We start from the raw sequence: 24328 nt of genomic DNA on the forward strand, positions 1-24328 counted from the left end.
ATGGAAAACACAAGAGAAGAAAAGGACCTACAAAAACAAACTCATAACAATTAAGAAAATGGTAATAGGAACATACATATCGATAATTACCTTAAACGTGAATGGATTAAATGCTCCAACCAAAGGACACAGGCTCGCTGAATGGATACAAAAACAAGACCCATATATATGCTGTCTACAAGAGACCCAAGTCAGACCTAGGGACACACACTGACTGAAAGTGAGGGGATGGAAAAAGATATTCCATGCAAATGGAAATCCAAAGTAATCGGGAGTAGCACCTCTCATATCAGATAAAATAGACTTTAAAATAAAGAATGTAACAAGAGACAAAGAAGGACACTATATAACAATCAAGGGATCAATCCAGGAAGAAAATATGACAATTATAAATATATATGCACCCAACACAGGAGCACCTCATACATAAGGCAACTGCTAACAGCTCTAAAAGAGGAAATCGACAGTAACACAATAATAGTGGGGGACTTTAACAACTCACTTACACCAATGGACAGATCATCCAGACAGAAAATTAATAAGGAAACACAAGCTTTAAATGGCACAATAGACCAGATAGACTTAATTGATATTTATAGGACATTCCATTCGAAAACAGCAGTTACACTTTCTTCTCAAGTGCACATGGAACATTCTCCAGGATAGATCACATCTTGGGTCACAAATCAAGCCTCGGTAAATTTAAGGAAACTGAAATCATATCAAGCATCTTTTCCGACCACAATGCTATGAGATTAGAAATCAATCACAGAGGAAAAAAACGTAAAAAACACAAACCCACAGAGGCTAAACAATATGTTACTAAATAACCAAGAGATAACTGAACAAATCAAAGAGGAAATCAGAAAATTCCCAGAGACAAATTACAATGAAAACACAACGATCCAAAACCTATGGGATGCAGCAAAAGCAGTTCTAAGAGGGAAGTTTATAGCAATACAAGCCAACCTCAAGAAACCAGAAAAATCTCAAATAAACAATCTAACCTTACACCTAAAGGAACTAGAGAAAGAAGAACAAACAAAACCCAAAGTTAGTAGAAGGAAAGAAAGCATAAAGATCAGAGCAGAAATAAATGAAATAGAAACAAAGAAAACAATAGCAAAGATCAATAAAACTAAAAGCTGGTTCTTTGAGAAGATAAACAAAATTGAGAAAACATTAGCCAGACTGATCAAGAAAAAGAGAGAGAGGACTCATATCAATAAAACTAGAAATGAAAAAGGAGAGGTTACAACAGACACTGCAGAAATACAAAGCATCCTAAGAGACTACTGCAAGCAACTCTATGCCAATAAAGTGGACAACCTGGAAGAAATGCACAAATTCTTAGAAAGGTATAACCTTCCAAGACTGAACCAGGAAGAAATAGAAAATATGAGCAGACCAATCACAAGGAATGAAATTGAAACTGTGATTAAAAATCTTCCAACAAACAAAAGCCCAGGACTAGATGGCTTCACAGGTGAATTCTATCAAACTTTTAGAGAAGAGCTAACACCCACCCTTCTCAAACTCTTCCAAAAAATTGCAGAGGGAGGAACACTCCCAAACTCATTCTATGAGGCCACCATCCCTCTGATATCAAAACCAGATAGAGATACTACAAAAAAAGAAAATTACAGACCAATATCACTGATGAATATAGATGCAAAGCTCCTCAACAAAATAGTAGCAAACAGAATCTAACAACATGAAACTAACACAACACTGTTAATCAACTATACTCCAACATAAAATAAAAATTTTTTAATTTTAAAATAAAATAAAATAAAAAAATAATTTACTTCCATGGATTTGACAAAAAGAAAGGAAATTCACCTCTAATTATAATTTTCATAATTTAATAATTAGGAGGCACTTCCATCACCTGCATCCAGGAGCCAGAGACATAGAAATCCTGGCCCCAGCAACACAAGCAAACCCCCGTCATCCTTCCTTCTCACAGTTCCATATTTTCATAAGTCCCCTGAATTCTTGGGCTGAGGGGGATGTAATAATACAATGATGGGGGAAACCCTATATTAATTCCTAATAAGATTCAGAGGGAGAAAAATGTGTGCATCTGGAACATCAAAACTATAAGAAAAGTGAGGGTTTTTGAAGAATGGTAACTGTGCTGGGATGAGACAAGGTAACAAAATAACCATGATCCACGTCCAAGTGCAAAGTTCTAGGGTGAAACTGATTTCATCCGAAAACACCTTTCCAAATGAAGTAAATGCAAGAGGTGTTGGAAAATCATTTCAATCCAGATGGGCTAACACTTCGGAGAAGTACCTCCAGGGAATAATATCACAAAATAGGAGTGAATGAAATCAGCTGAGAGGCCATCAACTGGTTTTTAGCCTCTACAGAATAGTCTATTTTCAGAAAACCTAAGAAAACAAATCCAAAAATATTTTTTGTTGCTGTTGCTTTTCTTTTAAGGGTCCCGGCAAAACTAGTTCTTCCAAGGAAGCAGCAGAAATATAAACATGGAGACTAAAGAAACATAAGTTGGCTATTTACACAATACTATTCAAAATATAACAATAGTAATCCAATGCATCCATCTAATCTTTGAATCTGTCTGTACAGTTGTATATAATTTATAACATTTCACATGCATTGTCTTATTTCAACTTCTCAACAGTCCTGAGAGGTTCCCAGGGCATCATGAGGACAGAGACTAGAGAGCTTATTCAAGGGCAAGTACAAATGGCAGAGTCTGAACTTGAACTCACGTGTCCTCGCGGTGTGTGAGTCCAGGAAAAGCATGATAAGAGCCAGCCTACCCAGATTCAAAACCTGAACACTGGTGATTTGGAGAATGTACTTCACCTTTCTGTGACTCAATTTCTTTATCTATAGAGTCAATAACAGTACCTACTTCATAAGGTTGTTGTCAGAATGAAAAGAGTTGATATTTGCAAAGTGCTCGGCACACAGGAAGCACCATACATGTGGCTGTTATTAATAAAGTACAGGTATCTGGTTCCACCTCCTCTTTTAAACATACAAATATATTTGTAAAGTCATGTTCCCAACATTTATTTTTGGATATCCCAAAACTCCCAATGTCTGTGCAAAATCATTAGCAAGTTAGCATCTGAACCCAACCCAGATCCTTAATTTCCTGTGATCCTGATACATCCCTGCTTTTATAGTTAAGGATCCCTTCCGCCGGGTAATTAGTGGTAGTGACGCCCATACCATCACTCAGATGGAACGGGATGTTACCTTCCTGTTCACTGTCAGTGTAAATGCAATCTTACAATTGGAGCTGCCTAACTTATGCAGATTCACAATGACCCAGAGGAGGAACTCTGTAAAATACTGTAGATTGAAAAGGCATAAGATCCCACTTTCCTCCTGATTGCAATTTCTTATCTGTTTCTACAAGTGCAGCCTGGATATTACTCCTTATTACAGAAACTACATCATCTGAAAATATGTATGAAGAGTGAGGCCTTGGTATGTATGGGCCCTTCCTCAACAACTCTTCCGCCTCCTCAAAGTATGGTAGCTGGACCGAAGCATCCCTGGGGAGCTTGTTGGAAATGCCAACCCCCTGGTCCCACTTCAGGTCGAATGCGTCAGGATCTTCATGGTAAGCAAATCCCAGGTGATTCCTGTGCACATGAAAGTTTAAGAAGCACAGAGTTCCCTCTCTGCAAGTGCTTTATTTGCCATTTCTCTCTTCTTGGAGGGGCCATTTACAGAACGACATGCTGCTAGTTGTTCCGTGAGGGGATAAAGTCAAGATTAGCCTAAGTTGGATCGTCAGTGCTACACTTCGGCAACCATTCTAGAACTAAAGGCAGCCAGTCCCTCCCTGATTTTCTCTACTGTCTCTTGTTACTTGTTAAAGCTTGAAAAAAGCAGATGCAGCCTCACCTGCAACAACCCAGAAAAATGGAAGAGTGAATCATCCCACGCCACAATTTGCAGAGCAAGCTCTGCCTGTCGGTTCGTAGCTGACTGAGCCCAGAAGTGAATGAGAAGGCAGGCCAGATCATCTCTCTGCACGACTCGGCTCAGAAGGCAACCTGGAAGGAAATCAGCGCCTTGGCTGGAACTCAGAAGTTTCAAGAGACTCCGACAAGAGAAGTAAAAGAGGGAAAGGAAGATAACTGAATGAATCACTCTAATTCTGGAACCACTCAATGCAGAAAGAAAGTATGAGTCTGTGTAAGTGACTGCTATCATATTCAGAGAAGTGACTTAGCAAATAAGAAAGTTGGAATGTGATCAGTCAGGATAAACCCTCCCTTCAAAGACTGAATGGCAGCGGGGAGAGCTTCACATTACTGCCAGTGTCACTAACTATTACTGTGCTGGCCCCTTGGTCGCTTTGTCTTTGGCCAGATAGTCTATTTGAAACTTCAGGGGCTTCCCTGGTGGCACAGTGGTTAAGAATCCACCTGCCAATGCAGGGGACACGGGTTCGAGCCCTGGTCCGGGAAGATCCCACATGCCGCAGAGCAACTAATCCCGTGCGCCACAACTACTGAGCCTGCGCTCTACAGCCCACGAGCCACAACTTCTGAGCCCACATGCCACAACTACTGAAGCCCACGCACCTAGAGCCCATGTTCCACAACAAGAGAAGCCACCACAGTGAGAAGACTGTGCACCGCAACGAAGAGTAGCCTCCGCTCGCTGCAACTGAAGTCCGCACACAGCAATGAAGACCCAACGCAGCCAAAAATAAATAGATAAATAAATAAATAAGAAACTTGAATGTATCAGTCCCAAACTCCCAATTTATCCCGCTACCCACCACCTTTCCCCTTTGGTAACCGTAAGTTTGTTTTCTAAGTCTGTGAGTCTGTTTCTGTTTTATAAATAAGTTCATTTGTATCATTTTTTAATTTTTTAAATTTAGATTCCCACTACTATATTCAAAATAGATAACCAGCAAGGATCTACTGTAGAGCACAGGGAACTCTACTCAATATTCTGTAATCACCTAAATGGGAAGAGAATCTGAAAAAGACTAGATACATGTATATGTAAAACTGAATCTCTTTGCTGTACACCTGAAACTAACACAACATTGTTAATCAACTGTACTCCAATATACAAAAAAAAAAACAAAAAAGACACACTATTTACATTTGACTTGTTTATAAAAAGAAAAAAAGAAAGAAACTTGGATGTAATTCAGTGAGTATCAATTGGGCAGGGACTATACACACCTGGCATGATGGGAATTTCAAACATGGAGGTGATTCAGGCAGTTCCCTCAGAAGTTTATGGTCACTCATGGTGTGTGCTGAGACATCTATTTCGATTTTTTGAAAAAAATATTATTTTGTGCATAAATGTCCTGCTTCATTCAGTCAGGAGGAGAGGATAAAGCAGGGAGTTTGGGTTCAGAAAGCCCTCTCCAAGTAAAACTGTCCCCAGTGATATCAAAAACAAAAATTTGACATGTAATGAGTTTCAAACACTTTTGCACAGGCTGCTGATTTGTATGTGCTCTGGATCCCTATAAAGAAGGTAAGGTAAGTGCTTTTCCTTCTAACTTTACAGAAAAGGCTTCCCAGCTCAGAGTCCTCAAATGAGTGAGTCATGCTTACACGGCCACGGAGTAGTGGAAAAAGGAATATCAACTTGGATTCCATGTCCCAGTCTAGAACTTTGTCTGCTCTCCCATGCTAAGTCTTAAGTTGCTTATAAAGCATGCCCATATATTTTATTTAATGCTAATTTCGATCTTAAATTATCCTATGGAGTAGAAAGCAGCAGGGGACGGTGATTCTGATTTTCAGATGAAAAACTTATCGAGTGGCTCTACAATGGGCCATCAGGACTGAAACCTCAATCTTTGGATTCCTGACAGGGGAGCTTTCTTCTTTTTCCCTGGTATGAACACTCTCTAAAATCTATTTCCTCTTCTTCTTGCATACCTGGCTTGATTACATTTCACAGTCTTCTTTGCAATTAGCGGTAGCCACGCAACTGAATTCTAGCCAATGAAATGGGAGTGCAAGGCATGTATGCCTCTTCCAAGGCTTGGTCCGTCAAAGTCTCCCAGGTACACACCTCTAAGCCTGCTCTGCTCCTGGCTGAGTGCAATGGAGACAACAGTGACAAACTTGGAAGCTACGTATTGATGATAACAGTGCCACAGTCCCTCTCGGTCCCTGCATGCGTGGAGCAAAGTCCCCTTCCCACCTCACCACCAGCCTCAAATTGCCCTCAAACTGGACAACCACGTGATTAAGAAATAAACTTTCACTGTGTTGAGTCATGACACGTTTTGGTGGATCAGTTATGGATTTTCTTGGCTGGGATACCCAAGCTGTAGTGAATGCCAGCTCAGTGGGGCAGCAGCTCTGTGCCTTCTGCTCTACTTCAGAGACTATCAAATCCATCCCTGCTGTGACGCTTCAGGGCATTCGGGGATCCGAGCAAAGCAGGCAGAGCCATTTGGAGGCGGTGCAGAGAAGCAGAAGAGACCAGGCTTTGTGAACACACCTCGGTTTGAAGTCCTGCTCTATCATTTATTAGCTACGCAAATCCTGGCTGCTCCCATAGCCTCTCTGAGTCTTGGTTTCCTCATCTGTAACATAGCGATACTAAACAGCAATAATGTTACGGTGAATTTTAAGCTATGTCATGACTTGAGTGACATGCTCGGCACAGACCCTGGTACATAAAGGATATTTGGTCACCAGGAGGCATTATTCATCTTCAACTTGTGCACTGCTGAGCTTTTCTGTCACCACAACACCAGTAGAATTGTAGCTGAGGGTAATGTGGGTGGCTAATAGTGGAGGAGTAGAGACTGCAGCTCTTCATTTGTTATTCTAAAGAGGACGCAGCTACCAAAGACAGTGAAGACAATTAAAAAGGTAAAGGTAAGCGCTGTTGATGCCACGGGGACAGATGAGTTAGTGAAATGAGCAGAAGCGTATTTGTCTCCAGTACTACCGGCTTCCACTAATAATTCTAGGTCACCGTGCAAAGTAAGATCTACGATCAGCAAAATGGCTTAGTCACGTCATCGTAGGGGGCTGTGGATTGGGTTTTACTAATAGTCTACGTAATCAAAGCAGCATGTGACCCAAATACAGACATGATTACACCTCTCAGAGTCCTTAAGAGAACGCCAGAGGGTTAGAGAGAATTACATCTCCGTATCTCTTGGCCACTGACTTTAAAGATAGGGTCATAATATTTGTTCTATGACTGCAGGCTTATTTCTTTCATTACTTTCTTTGGCTAGTCATTTCAAAACTTTACTTTGGAAAATTCCCATTTACCCTAGTGCTTCGTGACCATCTCTCACGCACATATGGACACAACAATTTTCCCATTGTTTCAAACCTAATCCAACCATCACCAAAATAAAATTTGCCCATAAAAAACAAGAGCCATGCAGTACACGGTTTTCAAATTCCATGACATTTCAAATTCTTACGTTACTCAATATTGCATTTTAAAAATGACACTCTCTAAATCCAAGTATGTCGAGTTAAATTACATGTTACCAGCTCAGTTCATTCACAGTGAGAACAAGTACATTCTTCCTGGGATTATCAAACCATTGCGAGCTGCCTTTTCTGCAGGCAGAATAAAAGGGGATGATTAGATCTGAAAGCACTTTCAGAGATTTGCTGTTGTGATTTTTACCATGTTTCTCAGCCAACCCCTTGTAGGTATCTCAGCATTCAAGCTGACACACGGCAGGCTCTGCATTCTCCGGGGCAACACTGACGAAATGCCCATCACCCCGGGCAGAGTCAACAAGGGTCATTGGCCAAAGCCCGGCTGTGTCTGTCCCTGAGCTGTCTCACTCCCAGCCCCGCCCCTCCATCCTCACTGCCACCACCCCACTCAGGGCTACTCCATCTTTAACACCGCTTGCAAATCTCCTCTTGCAAAGAGTTAAAGGTGCTAAAGACAGAATCATTGGCAGGTGATGGTATCCAACATGAAACAACTTTATTTTTATGGTACTGGTCCCTAAGGTTAAACTTCTACGTATGAATAGTGATACCAGTTTTCCACTAAGATGGTATCAGCCTCGCATCCAACCCCCTTTCCAGCATATTCTGAGGCTCCCCGACATTCTCCCCTGCTCTTCCTTTACGCTTCCATGCTCTGGCCAACAGGAACTTCACACCGGCCCACTACCTGCTTTCTTATTCCTGTTTTTGCCCAGGTTGTACCTTCCACCTAGCATCCCCTCCTTACTCCCTGCCAAAGAAGTCTTCGCTATTTCTCTTTGAAATACTCCTTGAGCTACCTGCATTTCTCATGAGCATTATTGTACCTTACTTTTTTTATAGCCATGTATCAGAACCACCTGGGAGATATTTTAAACTACTGACGCCTTAGCGCCAGCCTTAGAAATCCTGGTTTCTAGAGTAGAGCTCAGGCCTTGGAGGACTGTAGAACCTCTGCAGGAGACTCCGGCCTGCAGCAAAGTCTGAGAACCATTGCTATAGACACTTGTGATCTTCTCCAGGCCCCCTGCAACCGGATGGTCAGTCTCATATTTGCTCACCTTGTAATGGATGGAATGGCCGAGAAAGGCTTGAGCATTCATTCCAGTGTCCTGAACCCATCTGGGCCTGGGCTTGCTAAGTCCTCCCTGGTCTGGCTCCAGGACACCCAAATCTCTGATGGCTTTTCAATCATGACTCTATTACATTATTGCACACGTTATTAAAAACAGCCCACCAGGAACAGGAAGGCAGCACAATTCAGCCAAGCACTGGACTGCTTCCATATCTAGGAAAAGTATCATGCAGGCTATTTTAGGTTGTTAATTTAGGTTGCAAAAACCAATAGCCATCTGGGGCCACCAAGTATGGACCCTGAAATGTTTTCTCTCCGATTTCCACATGATATAATTCACCTCTATAAACTAAATGCTATCGATTAGAGAAAGCATTGTTTTCAATACGGCGTCTCTCAGTGTGGCTGTGCCTGACTCCCTCAGGGCATACAGGTGGGGACAGTCCGTTCTCCGGAAGCGACAGTTCAGAATGAGTTTAAATGGGGGCCATTATAAGTCACGGAAAAGTCTAACACCGGGCCGCGAGTTGTAACCAGAGAAATGATTTAAGAGCCTAAAATACCCAACATGATCGAGAGCTCTCACAATCTCTGCCAGACTTCGGGTTATCTTACTGCTGTTTAAAAGACACTGTCAGCTTTTTTTCTGTGAGTTCTTCTGACAGTTTACAGGTTTCGCTTTATACTCCATCTCTCTCAGCCTCCCAGGTTCTGAAATCAGTGAGAAATGGCATGTCTGTTTCTCCTAAAACATTATTAATGACAGACCAAGGTCTGCAACATCTGAACTCACGTGTATATCCAAGTACACATCTTGGAGAATATTTTAAATCATTCTTTGCCATTTTCATTACTCTGCCTGTAGAAAAATGCCAGACCTTCTGGATTTCACGGAGAAGCTGTCCAGATAGAGACTGTGGCTAGTACAAGTCAGCCGAGCTAAATGTCAGGGAGATGCAAGTCATTTTCCTTTCATTAATTCCCACTAATATCTTCTCCTCCCCTCATTCTTCTCTGTCCCCACCTACGTTCCATGTTTTGTATTCAGTCTTTTAGGCCCTTTTGTTCTCTCTTCCTTAGAATCTTCTCCGACACCTCCTTCATTCTTTAATCTCACAAGCTCAGCCTCTGGTTTGGGGGAGACCTCTCCTCAAGTGTGAATCTACCAGGGGTGCTCTCACCCCTTCAGTTCATCCTTGGCCCCGGTGACGCCCTGCTTGTACTGGTAGCCGTGGAAACAATTCCGTCTGGAAACAGATCCTAGCACATTAAAGATAGAAGCATATGCCATAATAAAAGCGGGAGTGCATATGTACAACGACTGGAAAGGAAAAGGTCCAGAAGAAATGGAAAATCTTTTGTAGTGCTGTGTGTAGATGCTTTGCTTACTTTCCCTAGTGTTGCTATCACTGTGTTAGTAGAATTTTCAACTTTGGAATTAAAAAAAGCATGCACTTTTGAAAAAAGTGACTTATCTCTAAAACATTTATAGAGTGTTAAAAAAAAAAAAAAGCAGGGCTCTAGGGTGAGGAATTCAGAGAGTGAGACAGAAGATAACGAGAACTTCTGCAGAGGCAGACTTCGCTGAGTACGCGGAGGCTCGAAACGGCCCGTCTTCCTTGCGCACAATGACGCTCTGGGATCGAGGCTTCATTACACATCCTTCCCCAGAGGACCGTCTTCTGTACTCTTGCAGGATTGGAGCTGACACCGCTCTCCCACCTCTCTGAAGCCTTGCACTACGCTCCCCGGCTCTGCTGTGCTCTTCCTTTTGCTTCTCTCTTCCGCCCCACTTCCCAGCTGTGCGGTGATGCGCGGACACCTAACACTTCGCGGTAGCATATGCTGGCGGGAGCCGGCGCCAGAGCAGCAGAGGCTGTGAGAGATGGAGAGGATCCCGCGAAGGGCCGGGCTCTGCCTCGCGGGCCCCAGCTGCTCTTCCTTCCCGGTCCCTGGTCCTGGGGACGTGGGGACGGGGCAGGCCCAGATGACCACACTGGTGGCGTCATTGTCTCATCTGTACAATGGCTTTTTGAGAATGCATTGAGATAAGACATTTTAAAGGGCCTAATTATAGTACATTGTCAATATATGGTCATTTTTATTATACCGCCACGTTCCGAGTTAGGTTTACGGGTTAAACGGATGTGGAGGGAAGCTGAGGCAATTTTCCACTTACCTCAAGAAAACCACGTTCTTTAAGATGGGCAAAAGGTACTTCTGGAACCCGTCTGAAGGTCTGTCCATCCTCCCCACTTCAGATGGGCTCCGGAGAGAAGAAAATAAACGAAAGGCCTCTGTGGGATTTATTCTGACACTTCTCTCATTCGTTCATTTATTCATTCACTCAGCAAATATGGATTGAGCATCGACCACACGCCAGACCATCTGACAGGCGCCTGGGATACTGCATCGATAAAACAAATTTCCTGACCCTATGGAACCTGAGACTAGCAGAGCCGACAATACTAACAAGTGAACACACACACTCATGTATAATATATCAGGAGGTGATAAGTGCTATGGAGAAAAACTCACGGGGATAAGAATCCTAGAGATCGGGCAGGAGAGGGTAGAGGAGTGAGCACATCTTGCAGATGCTGGATAGAAAAAGCCTCTCTGACATTTGTGTAGAGCCTTCTCTGGAGACCTCTTTGGAAACCGTTCTCAGTAAAAGGAGCACAACTGATACACAGAAATTCTTACTCTATAGTACTCTCAGGGTAATTCGTTTTTAACATACCCCTCCTCTATCTGAAAAAGTGATTTTCAGTGATAGTCATGAAATGCGCCCTCACCAAACGAAATCACACACGTGAAGTATCCAAATGATAAACACAAATAAAAACCTCAGAGAATGACAGAATTGTGGCCTCAGAGAATGACAGAATGCATGTAACTCAAGGTTTATTCACTTTTATAATCATTGTGTTCTTGTGGCTTATTCCAAAGCTACTATTTAAATGCAAGAATATCAAAGGTTCTGGAGACCTGAGCTGTGCCTGAAGCAGGAGAAAGGTCCCAGAACGGGTGTGTCCTGGGACACACGGGATGATTGGGAGAGCGGTCTGCGTAGCCGGGACTTCTCCCCCGGAATTAACTTCCGCGTAGACTACAGCTTTTATTAAATAGTAACAATGTGCTAATTTGGAGCTTACGTATATTATTAAAATTTAACAGTAACCACAACAACACATATTTTGGGGAAGAAAGAGTATTTTATCACTGACATTATTCAGATACGCTAGTGTTTGGTGATGATAAGAAACAAAACAACTGAGTCCATTTCACATTAGTTTTAAATTCTCTATGTGCCTGCTATTATTACCTGCCCCCAGGATTGCCACTCCCACTGCCCCCCTAGAGATGCCACCGATGGGCTGAGATGGGTGACCCCTCTCTCCTCATTTCCAGATCTAGCAGGATCCCTTCTTCCAAATACGTTTCACACTTTCCTTGATGGACCTTTCAGAACCTGGAATACAGCAGCCCGCATCCTGCAAGTAAAGTGATCTGACATGGTTGTTGAAGCTCAACAGAAAAGCTCATGGGACTCCTTCAAAACGGAAGCCACCCAGCCTTCCTGTTTATTAGAAAGAGCACTACCTCCCTTTTGAGAGCAAATAACAGATATTACTGAATACTTATAATGTGTAAGTTGGTGAGATAGGCAGTGAATGGGGGTACACAAAGTTATGAGACGTGGTCTGGGACCCTAAGACATATATAGTCTCGGACACAGCTTATGAAAGGCGAAAAACATAGAGCAAATAAATTCAAGAGATAGAAGTTTATTTAAAAGGAGGGATTACTTTAATCAGGGGTGGGGAAGGAAAACTTCTGCATTAGTGTTTGACCCAGGTCTCAAAAGGATGCAATGGCTTTGGATAAGTAAAGAGGAAGAGGAGAGAGAAGATGCAGAGTGTGTTACACAGTCAAATGACAGTTTGGATGACGGTCCAACGTGAGATGCACCATGAAATAGATCAGGAGGGTAAAATAGGGCCACGGGGGCCTCGCATGCCGGGTTTAGGAATCTGACGTTATAGACGACTGAGAGTCATTAAATGCTTTAAGCAAAGAGGTAACCCACTCAAAGTGGTATTTAAAAAAAAAAAAACGAATCTGGTGAAAATATAAAGTAAGAACTGAGCTGAGGAAGGGGGTAAAGAAGGAGCAAATTTGCATACATAAAGGCAAAAATTGATAAAGGCCCAAACTGAGGAAATCCTCCTTCAAATAGAATGGAAATATATGACATTAGACAAGGGATCAAACACCACAGATTCAAACTCAGAGTCTGAATTTATTTTTAATTTGGAGACCATGAAGATAAGGGTATGGGGAAAATAGTCCCACAACTGGCATCTAGGAAAGTTCCTTTCCATTCGTTGATGCAGTATTCTGAATCAAAGATGAAATGTTCTGACCTAAAGGCTCCCGGAGAAGCAATACAGAGAAGTCTGAGGAACAAAGAATTTTCTTTGAGCGTTAGAGCTCAAATGTTAGTTTCTCCACAAAAGCCAGTAAAAAGCTTTCCATCCTCCAAAACAAGCAAACAAGCAAAAGGATCACTTACATAGTGTTCAGGAACATTCTGTCTGGTGGTTGGCCTCACCCAAGACAACCTGGCCTAGAGTCAGATGATGTGAAACCCTTAGTCCCTTAGGAATTAAGGATCTACCTTCTGTTTCTAATTCTTTCCTTGAAAACATACGTAACTTCAATTGAAAAAAGAGGTGTGTTTTAATCCTCTGAATGAGCCGTATTTCAGAGCTGTTTTAATTTGTGATGGCTTCTGTGCTAATTAATTCAACTCTCCTCTTTAAAACTCCGTATAAGAATCCTTAAGTTCTCCAGAAGAGAAAAGTACCCCATTCTTATTTATGAGTTGACTTAAGGGAGGAATGTAAATTTAAGAGTTTATAAACTATATTTATCTTTATTACAGATAATTTGCTGATTTTAAGGCATAGTCCATGTTAGAAATTCGGTGTTGCCGTGGCCATGATCTTCAACGCCCCTGGATACTCTTAGCTTCTCATTAACACTAGCAGTCTACCTGTCTAATGGTATAATGTTTGTAAGACAAAATCTATAAACTGTAATAGTCTTAGCCTCTACTTACGAGGAGATGAAAGCGTGGTTCTTGTCAAGCAAATTTAAAGGTTCAAGTATTTATTTCTAGATACTGATAAAAAAATTTAGTCACTTCTCCTATGCTCAGTTATTTATTACAGATAAGTTAGGCTCGAGATATTGTTAAAATGAAGTTCAATTCTAAGAAGAGATATTGTCCATTCTTCAAGTTTACTCATTGTATAGGGAAAATCGATGAAAGTGTTCAAAGGGTACAAACTTCCAGTTATAAGATGAAAACATTCTGGGGATGTAACGTGCGGCTGGTGACTATAGTTAACAATACCGTATTGTATACTTAAAAGTTGCTAAGACAGTAGATCTTAAAAGTTCTCAAACAAATTTTTATAAATATATGAAGTGATGACTGTGTTAAAGAAACTTGCTGTGGTAATCATTTCACAATGTGTACATATATTGAATCATTATAATGTACACCTTAAACTTACACAATGTTATATGTCAGTTATATCTCAATACAGCTAAGGAAATTTTTGCTTAAAAAAGAAATTTCACGTTGCATTGTTCATTCTAATTAAAAATTAAAAAGAATAATTAAAATATTTTTGCATCAAGCCTCAACATCCTTGTGCTATATACTTTTTTTTTTTCAGTAGATATGGACATTTATGTGAGGAGTTTGACAAAGAAACTGCATGTCCCAGGAGGTGGACAGTATCTGGTCCTCTGGGGAGGGGAGAGGAACAGAGTGGATGTGCAATTTCCTTTTCTGACCCAGTTAACCAAAATCCTTACACTTCAATAAAGAGGGAGACTATCCATCTTGAGAGCCACAGATAAAGTCATTTTTTTCCCAAATTCAAGGTCTGTTTTCATTTTCTTAAACTAGAGATTCCAATTTCCACCGAAACTTGAATCCCTTTTCATTTCCTGGAAAACCTGAGAGGGAGTGGAGAGAGGAAAAGGCACAGGACCCTTGCATACTGTATCTACAACGAGGTGGCCAAGAGGGCTCTGGCCATCCAAAATCAGCGCTGTTCACTGCCTGACCCAGTCTCTCTCAGGATGATCGTCACATTTCCAGAAAAACACATCTTTCTAAACATGAATCATGGATTGATATTTCGGAAACCCCCTTCTTTTCGTTCCACAATTTAAATGAAGCTCTTTCAAAGCCAAAATACTGCATCTTTTTTTTTTAAACATCTTTATTGGAGTATAATTGCTTTACAATGGTGCGTTAGCTTCTGCTGTATAACAAAGTGAATCAGCTATACGTATACATATATCCCCATATCCCTTCCCTCTTGCGTCTCCCTCCCACCCTCCCTATCCCACCCCTCCAGGTGGTCACAAAGCACTGAGCGGATCTCCCTGTGTTATGAGGCTGCTTTGCACTAGCTATCTATTTTACATTTGGTAGCGTATATATGTCCATGCCACTCTCTCACTTCGTCTCGAGGTGGATGGACCTAGAGTCTGTCATACAGAGTGAAGTAAGTCAGAAAGAGAAAAACAAATACCGTATGCTAACACATATATATGGAATCTAAATACTACATCTTGATTGAAGCCTGAAAAGGTTATAAATGGTAAAGGTTGAAAATTTTCCACAAAGGTAGGTAGATGTGGGAAAAAAAGTCCTTACATTGCACCCAGGCAGGATGTGCTTAGAGGCTCATGATCAGTGCTGCCCTCCTGGATCACAGAACTGCTGTCTTGAAGGAACGTGAGGAACAAGGGCTGTGCTCACCTCTGAGCTGAACTCTGTGCATTTGTCTCCTCCTCCCCAAACCAGGCACAGGATGCCGTGATCTTGAAGCCAAACTTGGCACAGGGCAGCTGTGTGGAGTTTGAATGCTGGGCATCACTGCAATGCTGCAGGCTCTGCGTGCTCTCCGGCACCGAAGCTGCACCTGGGAACGGTTTGCTGATGACCAATTTCCAAGCCGAAGGATTTTTCCTCTTGCTTCAAATTCCTCCGAGTTTCATTTGAAACTCCTGCTAATGAGATGTATCAGGAGTTAAGGCATGTGTCAGAAATGCCAGGTCTTTACAGAACATGCTGCAAGAATATGAAGAGTATGCCTTAGTTTGGGGCAATGGGAAAGGGGTGCTTCCATGGGAGGGAAGACTGAACGATGTGTTATTTGCATAGAGTTTTATAACTTCTAAAGTCCTCTCAGAAACCTCGTACCATCTGACCTTCAGACCGGCTCCACGAGGCCCCTCCACCTCGCAAGGAGTCCCCCGTAACTCCCATGCAACTAATATTTAGTGAGCAACTAGTATATGCCGGGGGCTGGTGCACCCACGGTAGTCAAGGCCACTGCTCCCACAGAGCTCAGGGTGGAAAGATCATCAAAACCAGCAAAGGAAGCATCAAGATAACTCAGGAGAGGGAGAGAAGCCATAAGGAAAACCCATCAGGGTAATGTGTTGGTGTGATCGAGGATGGGAGCTGCTCTGAGTGGTGACGTCTGAGCTGAGAGCTAAGCATGAGAAGCAGCCACGGGTGAGCTGAAGGGGGGACCCAGGGAGCAGCATCAAGTGCAAACTCAGCAGGTTTGGAGCAGGAACATGCTCAGCGTCTCCGACAAACAGAACGAAGGCCAGCAGACTGGCCGGGGCTGAGCGGGTGGATGGTGAAAGGTGGGTGGGAGTGTGAGCCACCAGGCATAAAGAAACAAGACGGGGGCTTCCCTGGTGGCGCAGCGGTTGAGAGTCCGCCTGCCGATGCAGGGGACGCGGGTTCGTGCCCCGGTCCGGGAGGATCCCACATGCCGCGGAGCGGCTGGGCCCGTGAGCCACGGCCGCTGAGCCTGCGCGTCCGGAGCCTGTGCTCCGCAACGGGAGAGGCCACGGCAGTGAGAGGCCCGCGTACCGCAAAAAAACAAAAACAAAAACAAAAGAAACAAGACGGGGGGGAAGGAGGAAAGCAGGTTCATGTCTACAGAGTGTTTACTCTGGGCCAGGCCTCGATCCAAGTTCACAATTGTAAGTGGAGGGGCTGGACCTCGGACGAGGCTCTCGGACTCTAGATCCTTTATGTGTTGCGCTATGGCCCCCACCCTGCCATCCGGAAGGCCAGCTCTGGTTCACCTAGGTGGAAACGGGAAATAAAGGAACACAGATATCTTGAATCCTACGTAGGATCTTTTCTACCTGCCAGACTATCTCCTGAGTGCTTTTATATGAGGGACATAATTTTGGCCTGAATTTTAAAAATTGGAATTTCTCTAATGCTTAGGAATACTGTCTTCACTTCCTGTCCTTGGCGGCCTCCGGGCTAGAGAATCAGCTGACTGATTCTATGCTCTGGGATAAATTCAAGCACTGCAGATAGAATATAATTATCAGATGAAACTGAAAAGGTGGCTGAAAAGGAAAAAATAAAACATATTTAATGCTTCCAGGAAATGAATCTCAATGGATCTTGCTTGGTGCTACAAGGAGAATGTCATAGAGTTCTTTCCTCCACCCTCCTTTACGCAAGTTTGAATAATCTCTCTGTCACCGCTTTTACATGAACTTGAATTGCTTTAGAAACCTGTCATAGTGAATTAGCAAAAGCAGATAGTAATTCAGAGGGGTGCCACTGCGTCGTTCCTGAAAACTGCTGGTTGGAAGACTTCCTGCAGCATTATTCGGAGACAATAACTCACTTTCATCACCATGTGTCAGTGTGAGCAAACGATGGGCTTTCTGTGGTTTTTAGATTTAACTTTCTTAAAAGTCCATCATAAAGATGAAAAGTGCACGGAGAACATGCGCCTTCATCAAACAAGAGAACGAGGAAACGAGCACACCCTGCAGTCACTTGGCGTGGATAAACCAGACGCACAGACCCCATGGCAGCCCGGCAGGCACTCAGGTTTCAGAAGATCCTTGACTTTGACATCAAGGGCAAACTTGAAGGCTGGCGGAATGAGGAGTCAGTAACAGAGACATGTAAAGTAAAACATTCTTCCTCGTGAGCTTGATGATGGGTCACCTCCTCGGAGAAGCCTTCACATCATGACTATCCTGTCGCACCTGCCTCATCACTCTCTGTCCTGTTACCCTCATGATTTTCTTTTTCTTTATAAGACTTAGCAATTTTTGAAATCACCCAGTCCATCTCATTCCTTGCTTAGCTACTTCTATCCCTCCCACCCAGAGCGCAATTTCCATGAGAAGCAGGATCTCAAAGGTCTTCCGTGAGCCCCGAGGAACAATGCCTGGTGCGTGGAAGTCCTTGATGAGTATCTAGCGAAGGACTTCTGAATTCACAAAATTCTTATTATACCAGAGGCTATTCTGTACGTAACAGTGGTGTTTGATCAGCGGTCATAGTAAAGCCTGTGCAAACTAGAATCCAGGCAGTCACCGTGAACCACCTTGGCTCTGGTGGTCAGAGACAGACTATGTCTAATGGTTACTTGGAGGAGGGAATCTTAGCTGTGGAGCAGCTGTATGTCTATGCACTATGGAAGCACGTGCCTTAGTGAAACCGTGCACAAGCCCGTTTCCCTGTCTTTTGAAGTAAAAGGCTGAATCGAGAGTTAATGATGGGAAACGTGAAGATGGAGAAACAAAGAATAGCTGTTGGGCTGGGGAACTGGTAACACTTTAGACTATAAATCCGCCACAGAGCAGAGTCACCGAACTCCCAGTTCCCTGAAAGCTATAGATAAAGGCCTGACACGCCTTCCTAAGTTGTTTGTACAGGAAGCAGAATCCACCAGATGAAAACTGCTGACTGCAAGAACAGAGACCCCAGACTGGTTGAAACCAGAAGGTCAGTGATTCTTGAAACTTCACCTTGATGCCAACCAGTCTGAGAACTGGGCACAAGCTAATCACGCGCCTACAGCCCCCTCCCTCCCAATGCCTTTAAAATCCCTTCCGTGAAAGCCACTGGGGAGCTCAGGTCTTTTGAACAAGAGCTGCCTGTTCTCCTTGCTTGGTGCCTGCAATAAATGCTGTACTTTCTTCACCACAACCTGGTGTCAGTAGGCTGGATTTACTGTGTGCGGGTGAGTGGACCCAAGTTTGGTTTGCTAACAGTAGTAAGCTCGAGAAACTGCTATCCACATTCTCAACACTTACGTCTTGATCTACTTGATGAACGTCTTAGATTATCGCTGAGATTTCTCTACTTCACAAAGTCTAATAGTTTCTGCAACTTTTTATTTTGAAAAAAATTTAAGTCTGAATCTATGAAGAGGGTACAAGAATTGCACAATGGGCACTTTGGATGAACCAACTGTTAATTTTCTGTCACACTTGCTTTCCCTCTCCTTGCACATATGTGAGTGTGTATGTGTGAAGGTAGGCATGTGTGTCTATGTATATGGGCAGGTATGTCTATGTCCATGTATGTGCATAAGTGTGTCTTTGTGTGTTTTTATCTGTGTGTATTTGGGCATGCATGTCTACATGTCTATGTCTATGTATGTGCGTAAGTGTGTTTTTGTGTGTATGTATCTGTGTGTATATGAGCATTATGTGTGCATGTGGGTATATGTGAATGTATGTATATTCTGGCTTGAACTACTTAAGAGTTAGTTGTAGACATTAATGTACTTCATCCCTCAGTACTTCACCATGAGTCCCCTAAAACCAAGAATAGTCCCCTATATAACGATTATCACACTTGGGAAATTTAAAATCGATAACTCTATTCTTGTCTAATAAGCAGTTGATTTTCAAATTTCCCTAAGTGTCCCAACATGTCCTTTATAACTTCTTATTTTTTGATCCAGGGTCCAATCAAGGATCACGCATTATATTTAGTTGTCAAACTTCTAGTTTCCTTTAGTCTAGAATGGTCCCCAAGCCATGGCTTTCTTTTTGTTTGTTTTGGAGAGGGGTGGTGTTTCTGACATTGCCATTTTTGTACAGTACAGGGTCAGTCGTTTTACAGAATTTCCCTTCATTTTAATTTGCCTGATTCTTTCCCTTAGTTAAATCTGGGTTAAAATCTAACATTTTAAGTACTCAACATGACCAATATAAAGTAGATATAAAAAGCTCAGGTTCCCAGAAGGAATTTTTAGGCTGACATACCAAACCCATGAAAAATAAAAACACTTCTGACACAGGTATCAGGATCAGGGATCACGTGATAAGACCGTCTCCTTTTCTGAATTTGTTGAAAGCCTCATTAATATGATTAAGTTAATGTTACTCACATGTTAGTCACTCACATCCTACCTTCAAGAATTTTGCTACAGGGTTTCCCTGGTGGCACAGTGGTTAAGAATCCGCCTGTCAATGCAGGGGTCACAGGTTCGAGCCCTGGTCCGGGAAGATCCCACATGCTGTGGAGCAACTAAGCCCATGCGCCACAACTACTGAGCCTGCACTCTAGAGCCCGTGAGCCACAACTACTGAGCCCGCGTGCCACAACTACTGAAGCCTGGGCGCCTAGAGCCCGTGCTCCGCAACAAGAGAAGCCACCGCAATGAGAAGCCCACACACCGCAACGAAGAGCAGCCCCTGCTCGCCGCAACTAGAGAAAGCCCGCATGCAGCAACGAAGACTCAACGCAGCCAAAAATAAATTAATTTAAAAAAAAAGAATTTTGTTACATCCGAGTTTTTCCTGCATTAGCATTTATGCAATCTTTTTAAAATTCAATTTACTTATTTAAACTCTTTCTTAGCCTATGAAATAATACCAATATAAATGGTTTTGCTATGCTTCCTGTATTTTTCTATACTATCAAAGTATACATAAATACCATCTGTGCACATCTAAAACCACCTCCCATTGCACACTTGGGGAATCACTGAGCAGAGTAGGGTCAAACTGCTCTGTGTGCACATGCGTGTGGACAGAATTAGCACAAAAGGCTTTCTCAAGGACTAAGGAAACAAGAGGGAGCCAGGTTGCCAGGCCAAGCCGGGGACCACATTCAAACCAATGACAAGACCTGCAGCTCCTGAGAGACACAGCTGCTGTCCCTTGACACCAAATGGATTGCTTCTCTGTTCATTTCCCAACCCCTCAGCAGGTGAGATTGAAAACGGGGCCAGGAAAACATTACTTGAGCAAATGCTGACGCTGATGGAATCGCTGTGTCCTCCAGAAGATCACTCTTTGTGGCCTGTAAAATACCTGGATTGGATCACACGATTCCTACGTTGCACACCCTCTACGTTTCCCAGACAAGGAGCTCGAGACCCTGAGATGCCTAGTGGGTTGTCCAGGGTCACACTGGGAGTCGGTGGTAAACCAGGACCTTCATCCACAGCTTCAGATGCCCAGGCCAGTTCATTCCATCCCCCAGAATTGCCCCACGCAGCTCCCTGAGCCTTTATAGCTATTTATATATAAAACCATACACACCATATACATATATAAAACCGTATTTATACACATATATATAGAACACACATACACATGCGCACACACACTTACATTGTGTCAAACCACATTCTGACTTCCTGAGTGCCTTGTGAACGCTCTTTCACCACAAATGCGTCCAGTCCCAAAAAGAAGGGCGTTCCCCAAACCTCAACCCTTGTCATCTTTGCTACTCACCAAACAGCCTTCTCTCCCTGTATCCCTGCATACATGAACCACGCAGCCTGGAAGGCTTTCAGGAACTCTGCCCATCCTAAAAGATACATTCCTACCAAGGTATTATCATACCATAGAAGGCAGCTTTAGACCTGCAGACAATTACTCTAGGGCTGGACCCGACACCTCCCTTCCCCTTAAGCTGTGATCCTGAGGAGCAGAGGCCTGGCCAGCTCAGGGCTGGATACCAGCAGCTGGTGGATCTCCACTGACCCAGGACATCCTCAGGGCCTCTCCCCTCTTTCATCCCCACATCCACTTGGTTGGTTCTGTGGCATCTGTCTCCTTAGCATCTCTCGCTCACCCTCCCTTCTCATCCCCGCTGATACACCTTGATGCAGGCCCTCCCTCACCTCCCCCAACACTGTTATGAGGTCTCCTCCCCGTATCCTGGTCACACTGCCTGCTCACCAAGACACCCTCCTCACCAACGCTCTCAAAACATGGTCCAGGGACTCCTGGGGGGTTCCTGAGGCCCTTCCCAGGGATCGGTGAGGATATAAGACTCTTTCCATAATTCTGTAGACATGACTTGACTCCAGTTATGATATAGACTATTTCCATAATACCACAGACACGACACTAAAGACATGACTTGCCTTTTCTACTCTTCACCTATCACAAGTGGACTGGGGTTTTCCCAAGGCTTTCTGCCATGGGCTATCACAACAGAATGAACACAGAAGCAGGTGTGGGAATCAGGTATTAATGTGACGTGCAGAAACGTAACATGATGCCACTCTCCTCACTGAATTTTTGTTTCGGAAAATAAATTATTTTTCACAAAAAATTGCTTTTATGTTAACACAAAATGTGCTTACTATTGTTATTTTTAATAAATTAGTAAACTTTTTTTTTAAGTTCTCAGTATTAACTTCTAATTTAGCATATTTGGTAAATATGGATAATATAACCCATGTAAACAAAAACTCTTTGGGATCCTCCATCATGGTTGGGACTCTAAAATGTGTCTAATGCCAGAAATTTGAGAACCACTGTCTGAGTTATTCTCGTAAAGAAAATTCATTTATCAGGTCACACCTCCAATGTATAAGCCATTGCTATCCACAGGTAAAGTCCTTATGGATTCAGCAGGGCCCTCGAGGCTGGACATCCCACCCATCACCTCACTCCCTCCTGCACGCAGCCAACCCCAGCACAGGTGTCCCAAGGAGCTGCAGTGGTTTTGTATTGGGTTGATTTTGCTTCATTTGGCCTTGTTCTCCAGAGTTCCCTTGCCTGTGGGTTTCAAGGGAAGGTCAACCACAGCAGAAATCTGTGTGAACCATGGCAGCGGAAGTGAAGCTACAGCATCAGACTGGACAGCTCTGCGGCATGTGCAGTTGGGGCATATTATGGACAACAAGATACAAAAAGACCGAAAAAAAAAAAAAACCCAAAAAGCCAACCGCCACTTCTGAAGAGCCAGGAGCAAATGCAGGACACTGCGCATGCCCCCTGCACGCGACACCACCAAAGGGACGGGCAGACCACCTAAGCCACACCTCCGGCCCCACCCCTGGCCACACCCCTACCCTCACCCCCATGTAAGGAACAAGCTCACCGCCCCCACCCCCATCCCGGGTAAGAGAGCAAGGGAACTTGTTGCTTGTTTTTACTCCCTCTGGCAGCCACCGCAGCCCCGATAAAGCCTTGCCTGGATTTCTTGTCTGGCCTCTGATCAATTTCTACTGATTAAGGAGGCCCAGAACCCTGGTTGGTAGCAGGTCTCTGAAGCCCTTTTGAAGCGATTCTCATCAACTCCCGACCCAGGTGCCTATATGACTCTTGTCTTCTTCGTGTCCTCAAGGTGCCCAGCACATATATGTGGCGCTCCACCTGTAGTGCTTTATGACCTCAGTTTTCCATAAATCTGCCTCTCCCTCCTATGTCTACAAGCTCTCTGCAGTCAGAGACAGGATCTCACGATCTTTATTTCTCTTTCCCCAGTCCCTGGAACAAATGCATATTCGTTAAATAACCCTAACACAGGGGAGGTAGAATAAATATGGCAAGTGGGTTTCTAAAGGTCAGACACGGGGGAAGGGTGAATGAGAAAGGATGGAACTGAAGAATTCCAAATTTCTAAGTGGGAAGGTCTGCATAAGGTTTGTTTGTTTGTTTACATCTTTATTGGAGTATAATTGCTTTACACTGTTGTGTTAGTTGCTGCTGTATAACAAAGTGAATCAGCTGTGTGTATACATATATCCCCATATCCCCTCCCTCTTGTGTCTCCCTCCCACCCTCCCTATCCCACCCCTCTAGGTGGTCACAATGCATAAGGTTTAAAGTCTTTAATCTTTAGTAGGCATAAGAATTACTTGGGGAGCTTGTTAAAAATGTCAATTCCTAGTGTCACACCTTCAGATATTCTGATTTAGCTGGTTTGGGGCAGGGCCTACAACTCTTCAGTTTAAGGAGACACAGGGCCCTCTGATGAAGAGGGTCCTCAGAACACAACTTATGAACCACTAGCAAAAAGAATCGTGGGAGGAGGGATGCTTAGGTCAGCAGTTCTTAAACTAAGCTGTTCTGAGTCACTTGGTGGGGGAAGGTAGGGAGAGCACGGAAGACTTGATAAAAATGCAGTTTCCTGGGTTCCACTCCAATTTTTCAGAATCAGATTCAGAGGTACTGGACATCCAGTGGGGCTCAGAGTCAGAAAACTGTACTCTCAGTCTTGAGAACCTGGGGCAGAGGCATGAGCTTCCTGTCTCCAGCTAATCACCTACCCTGATCCCTGAAACTTTCTTCTGGGAGGCAGAAGCCATAGGATGCCCCTGGATGGAGGAGATCAACAGTCCTAAGAAAAGGCCCTTTGCGGGGGGGGGGCGGGGATCATATGAAAGATTCTAAAGAAAAGATCAGGAGCTTCTGGAAAAATACTGGATTAACAAAAAGACTAATAGGACTGATTCACAGAAAGGACAGACAACTGCAAAGACAAGCCTCTCTCCATAATTTTGCCAATGAGTTTTGACTGTCTGCTTGGTGCCTGTGGATTTCTCTCCAGTGGTGTCCCACACAGTTGTTTTTTTTTTTAATTTTTATTGGAGTATAGTTAATTTACAATGTTGTATTAGTTTCCAGTGCACAGCAAAGTGACTCAGTTATACAT

General features: G+C 43.4%; 1 protein-coding gene across 4 annotated transcripts in view; it reads right to left on the reverse strand.

Moving 5' to 3' along the window:
- LRRC3B (leucine rich repeat containing 3B) overlaps nt 1–24328 on the reverse strand; it is a 95857-nt gene that overhangs the window by 53608 nt on the left and 17921 nt on the right. For 2 of the 4 annotated variants that reach the window (XM_060149099.1, XM_060149100.1), the window contains exon 2: nt 15392–15642. The exons of the other annotated variants lie outside the window; for them this stretch is intronic. The gene's annotated coding sequence lies outside the window, so the exon portion shown is untranslated. The remainder of the gene's footprint in view (nt 1–15391; nt 15643–24328) is intronic. 4 annotated transcript variants of the gene reach the window in all.

The sequence above is a fragment of the Lagenorhynchus albirostris genome, chromosome 5 (genome assembly GCF_949774975.1).
Source record: "Lagenorhynchus albirostris chromosome 5, mLagAlb1.1, whole genome shotgun sequence".
Classification (NCBI taxonomy): Eukaryota; Metazoa; Chordata; class Mammalia; order Artiodactyla; family Delphinidae; genus Lagenorhynchus; species Lagenorhynchus albirostris.